At 35.8% G+C, this 6,170-nt stretch overlaps 1 long non-coding RNA gene across 1 annotated transcript in view; it reads right to left on the minus strand.

The window, feature by feature from the left end:
- Positions 1-5,812: 5,812 nt before the first annotated feature.
- Positions 5,813-6,170, minus strand: part of LOC107600808 (uncharacterized) — a 1,318-nt gene continuing 960 nt past the window's right edge. Inside the window, exon 3 of the long non-coding RNA XR_001610842.1 lies at positions 5,813-5,853. This is a non-coding gene — a long non-coding RNA (uncharacterized lncRNA). The remainder of the gene's footprint in view (positions 5,854-6,170) is intronic.

Genomic DNA, 6,170 nt, shown 5'->3' on the forward strand with positions numbered 1-6,170 from the left:
ACCATGGAAACTAAATGATGACTTTTTATGCTGCAAGAAACCTTGAGTGACATTAAGAGTGGACAACATAAACTGTAGACCATTGTGACCCCTGACCATCTCACATCAAAGTTTCACTGCCTGAGACGCTGCTGCTTCTTTAAAACTGAAGTTTTAAATTATGACTGGTCATAAGCGTTAATCTAAGGGAGCGGCTCCTAAATTTAATGACGGGCGGCAAGGCTGAGCAGGCATGAAATTACATTTCCCACAAATCAGGGCAGCTCTGACCTCCTTGGCGAACTCCTGGCAGCATTTGAGCGTGAGATTTCCTCCCAAACCACGGATGAGTCCCACAACAAACTGTCCTCGCTCTCTGACCCCTCTCAGATGGGACAAACCGTTCTGCACCGTCCCGACCAGACTGGTGTCCACCACAAAATCACTCTGCAGAGAGAAACAGGGATGTTTATGATGCTGTGAGCATGTAGGCTCAGTGTTACATAACGGTGTGTCACAGGACCTGTTTGAGAACCCAGACCAGAGCTCTGTGGAAATAATCATTGAGCCAGTTCTCCAGATTCATCCTGTTGTCTTCATCTTCTCTCTTCAGCCACGATTTCACGAGAGAGCTCACGTCAGTGTCATCATCACTGCAACACACACACAGGTCCACATGAAAATACTGCGGTTCTCGATAACAACTGATCTTAGCGCTTAAGAGCGTTTTCTACGAGTCATTTTATGAACGTTCGTTATTGTTTCACGTGTGCTTCCCATAAATGCACTTAACACAATCGCACGTAGCCCTGCTTTAAAGGGATAGTTCACCCAAAAATGAAAATGTGATGTTTATCTGCTTACCCCCAGGGCATCCAAGATGTAGGTGACTTTGTTTCTTCAGTAGAAAACAAACGAAGATTTTTAAGTCAAACCGTTGCAGTCTGTCAGTCTTATAATGCAAGTGGATGGGAATCACAGCTTTGAGAGTCAAAAAAACATACACAAACAAAACCAAATTAAACCCTGCAGCTCGTGACGATACATTAATGTGTAAAGACACCAAACGATCGGTCTGTGCAAGAAACTGAACAGTATTTATATCGTTTTTTTACCTCTGATTTTCACCGCAATGTGAATCATCCTGAGCGCGTCCTTGACAGCCGGCTCGTGACGCGTCTTCTTCTTCTTCTTCTTGCTTTACGGCAGATCACAGACTTATAAGTGCATTACCGCCACCTATCTCTCAAATGGACCATTGACACTCTATCTACAATCTCAATTAGGAGTGTCAATGGTCCACTTGCTGTCGAGGACGCACTCAGGACAGACAGTTCAGACATTGCGGTGAAAATCAGAGGTAGAAATCAATATAAATAAGTTTCTTGCACAGACCGATCGTTTCCTGTCCTTACACATCAATGTATCGTCACGAGCCGCAGGATTTAATTTGGTTTTGTTTGTGTAAGTTTCTGACAGACTGCAACGGTTTAACTTAAAAATCTTTGTTTATGTTCTACTGAAGAAACAAAGTCACCTACATCTTGGATGCCCTGGGGGTAAGCAGATAAACATCAAACTTTAATTTTTGGGTGAACTATCCCTTTAAGTGCTTCTTAGGAGTCGCTATCCGTTTGTCAAGTGCTGAAATGTCAATTTATAGAATGGTTTGTAATTGTAGTACTCGCTCGTTGTACAGCAGGTTCGCTGATGGACACCGGCATAAAAAAATATACATTTTATATTTTAAAAAGTTTTATATATATTATTTTTCACCTACATCTTGGATGCCCTGGGGGTAAGCAGATAAACATCAAACTTTAATTTTTGGGTGAACTATCCCTTTAAGTGCTTCTTAGGAGTCGCTATCCATTTGTCAAGTGCTGAAATGTCAATTTATAGAATGGTTTGTAATTGTAGTACTCGCTCGTTGTACAGCAGGTTCGCTGATGGACACCGGCATAAAAAAAATATACATTTTATATTTAAAAAAGTTTTATATATATTATTTTTTATATATTATATAGCATATTTTAAAAACTTTTTAAAACATAAAATGCATGTTTATTTGCAACAGTTATGCTAACAACAATAAAAAAGACATTTATGACATTAAAACAGCGGCATCTGCTGATGGACACCATGCTGCGTTGTCACGGGAACATCCCAGCTGAAGATAATGAGGAAATTACATCGCTCCCTTTGCCAAGTGCATTCCAAACAACTACATAATGGCACGCAAGTGCCCTGCTCGCTACAAAGTCCCCACTCCAAGGGGATAGGGATGATCACTTCCATTTGGAATTTGCCTGTGAACCGTTTGGTACACGATACGCATACCGTTACACCCCTAATGAAAGCTGTATAAGTATTGTTCCTTGTTAGAGTGTGTTAATTTCAACATTTACTATTACTATTATTATTATTACTACTACAACTACTACTATTAGTATGGTTCAGTACTGTTTTTTTAATAAAGCACTATTTTAGTTTTTGTTCAGTATCCATTTTAAAAACTATCGGTTAATTAATCGCTATCGGCCAGTGTGGTCCAACCTAGCTATCATTATCGTCAAAATTCACTATCGGTCGACCTCTAGTATCGAGCAGCGCTGTTCTGCGTTCAGGTAGAATCGCAGTTGTTTTTCCAGATCCAGTCATCGGTGCTGTGAATCTGAGCATCTGAGATGTTGTGAATCACGTCCAGAATCAGAGTCTTCAGTTTCAAGTGCAGAACTCTTCATTCTACAAGACAAAACCATCAGACTCACATTAACGGCTAATAAAAGCTGAAGTTGAATAGTGTTAGGGTTTGTTCAAAGCAAGCACTACTAATAATGAACAAGTCCTCAAAAACACACACATTTGAAGAGCAGATTAGATTGGGAGCAGGGGTGGAGAGCATGTAATGTGTTTTTATCAAACAGAGGCAAGTGTTTGTAATGGACCATTTCCACCGTGCAGCAGCAGTTTCTCCAGGGTGACTTATAAGCAGAATTAGCCATAATCACGGTTAACAGTGAGACTCATCAGAAGCTCCATTTACTTCAATTTATGGTGAATCGCAGTGAATAAACCCCTGAGCTCATAAACGGAGTAAAGAGCTTTATGGATATTCACATCGCTTCATTCATTTGATTAACCTGACAATTAGCGAACGCTGTAAATATGCAGCCAGAAAATTAAAGGCTTCATTCTGAATCGCCTGCAGTCAGAAAAAACACTGAAATTCACATTAAAGAAATTAAAAACCCAGAGCAGTGTCATTGAAACACACACACACTTGCCATTTCAAAATGTGAAAAGACCATTTATTATAATTACAATGAATACCAATTATAGTAATTATTTATTATTTTTGAGGAATGTTTTGTCACATTTACCTCACTGCTGGGGACATTTGTCTGGAAATTGTGTATAATAATTATTTATTCATATAATTCATTTATATAATATAATAATTTATTAATAACATAATATAATAATTCTTCATTTATATGTGTGTGTGTGTGTGTGTGTTACGGCTGTCAAAATGCCTGAAAAACTCAAATTAAAATCAATCAATAATCAATATTCGAATTATATTTGAATTTGAAAGGCATAATTTCAGTAAGGGTGAAAAAAAGCTTTTGGCCACAACAGGGTGCATCGAGCAAAATATTACAAATGCACGTTTATTCAAATAACATGACTGTGAAAAAAGTGCATAATGTTTAAAATGATGTTTATAAACCAATTATAATTAAGTTGCTTAAACAACTATAAACAAAACAGCATCATGTAGTGCATACAAAGGAAAACCAATCACACAGAGTACTTTTTTCATTTAAAATCATGAGATGCAGTGAGATGGGGGAAAAACCCCCGCCATAAATTCTTGAGGTATGTTTTTTCAAATTTGAACTTGCATTAATTTTGCATGGTTTTCTAAACATGCGGAGACGAGAGTGAAGTGTTGATAGATGTCCCTGTAGAAAATGCACCAAATATGCATTCTGTGTGAACAGTTTGGTTTCTGGAGATCTTCTCTGCACTGATGGTCTCTTTTTCCACAATATTTTTAATGAACAACGCAACAGCGCCGCATCTAGTGGCTTCAACTGGACAGACTAACAAAAACATTACAATGCAACGACACTTGCATTGTCATCGCATCTCGTGCGCGCTGATAAGGCTGCCTCACTGTCTATGGGCTGCCTTAACGCACACCTAAAATTCGAATGCAACGTTTTTTTGCATTCAAATGTTGATTTTTATTTTAAATTCAATTAATATTTTTATTTGACAGCCCTAGTGTGTGTATTATAATTCAAACTAATTAAATATTCTAATTATATTTAATTTATCCTTTTCTCAAACAATAATTAAAAAAAATAGACAAATAACAGCAAATATGCTTTTTCCACAATATTTTTAATGAACAACGCAACAGCGCCGCATCTAGTGGCTTCAACTGGACAGACTAACAAAAACATTACAATGCAACGACACTTGCATTGTCATCGCATCTCGTGCGCCACTGATAAGGCTGCCTCACTGTCTATGGGCTGCCTTAACGCACACCTAAAATTCGAATGCAACGGTTTTTTGCATTCAAATGTTGATTTTTATTTTAAATTCAATGAATATTTTTATTTGACAGCCCTAGTGTGTGTATTATAATTCAAACTAATTAAATATTCTAATTATATTTAAATTATCCTTTTCTCAAACAATAATTTAAAAAAATAGACAAATAACAGCAAATATGAAAGGTGTTATAAATATTACTGATACAATTTAAAGTCACACACACAGTCAGGTGTCGGTGTACCTGCAGTGTGGTCCACTGTGAACTGGATCTGCTCTGCCAGGCACAGAGTCACTCCACAGTGACTTCAGCTGAACCGCAGAGACTCATGGGTGTTTCTGAAGAGACGTGCATGCGTGTGTGTGTGTGTTACCTGAGAAGGGAAGCGCGTGGGATCCACGTTTCCTTTCTTTCCGGCATTCACACACTCACACAGAAGAGTGTTTTTCATCTCCGTCAGCCAAACCTGACAAACCCACAAAATGAAAGGAATATTAAATATGAAACAAAATATATTTATATACAGCATTTTTGTATTTAAAAATTACAATTTATAGATATGTTATTCTTTCATTTTAATTGTAATTTTGTGGGTTGGTGGCAGGTTTTATATAAAGTATAGTTAATTATAACTATAATAATAACTATATAATTAATCATTATATTTATTTAAATATAATTATATTTATTTCAATTATATTTATAGATACTGTAAACCGATACATGACACCAACTCACAAAATTAAATATTAAATATTTAATTCTAAAATATTTAAAAATAAAATATATCTCAAACCTGGCACCAACCCACAAAATTAAATATTAAATAAAAAATAACATAATACAAAATATCTTAGAATGAATACCAAATAATACCAAAACCCAAACATTAAATGAATATTAAATCTAAATGAATAAAATATTAAACACACACACACACACACACTCACACATACATACTATAATATAATTAACAGCATGTCACACCATAAGCCCAAATCATGAGACAAATTAAAACACAGACTAATGGAGACAGTGCCCTCCAGTGATTTCATGGCTGTGATGCTCTGAAAACTCTGATCAAACACCACACTGCTGATGCCTTCAACACACAATCATCCCACGTCTATATGCAACTGCTTGTGTGATAACTGTGAACAGGTGTGTGTGTGTGTGTGTGTGTTACCTGCAAAGAGTTTCTTCAGGTGTGTGTGTTTGACAGTAGGGTTTGTGGCCTGTCTGAGAATCTCCAGTAGATCGTCGTCTCCAGTGAAGTAAAACCGAGGAAACGCAGTACGCTTCTCCTGCAGGAGTGAAAATATTCATGAAAATAAGGAAAACCTCATTCAATTATTTAAATATTAATTCAAAAATATTAATTATATAATAAGTAACATAGTTTTGTATTCATATTAATTTAATGTTTTTATATTTATTATTTCTACCATCATAGCAAAAACATAAAAAAAAGCAAAAATGAATAAAATTGCATAAATTAAAAAAAAAATTTTTTTTACTATAGTGCCATTTTTGTTTTTGTTATTTTTGATGGTTTAATTGAAGGTATTTATTTGTATTGTGTGTAAATATATATATATATATATATATATATATATATATA

The sequence above is a fragment of the Sinocyclocheilus grahami genome, unplaced genomic scaffold, assembly GCF_001515645.1.
Source record: "Sinocyclocheilus grahami isolate Dianchi unplaced genomic scaffold, SAMN03320097.WGS_v1.1 scaffold292.1, whole genome shotgun sequence".
Lineage (NCBI taxonomy): Eukaryota > Metazoa > Chordata > Actinopteri > Cypriniformes > Cyprinidae > Sinocyclocheilus > Sinocyclocheilus grahami.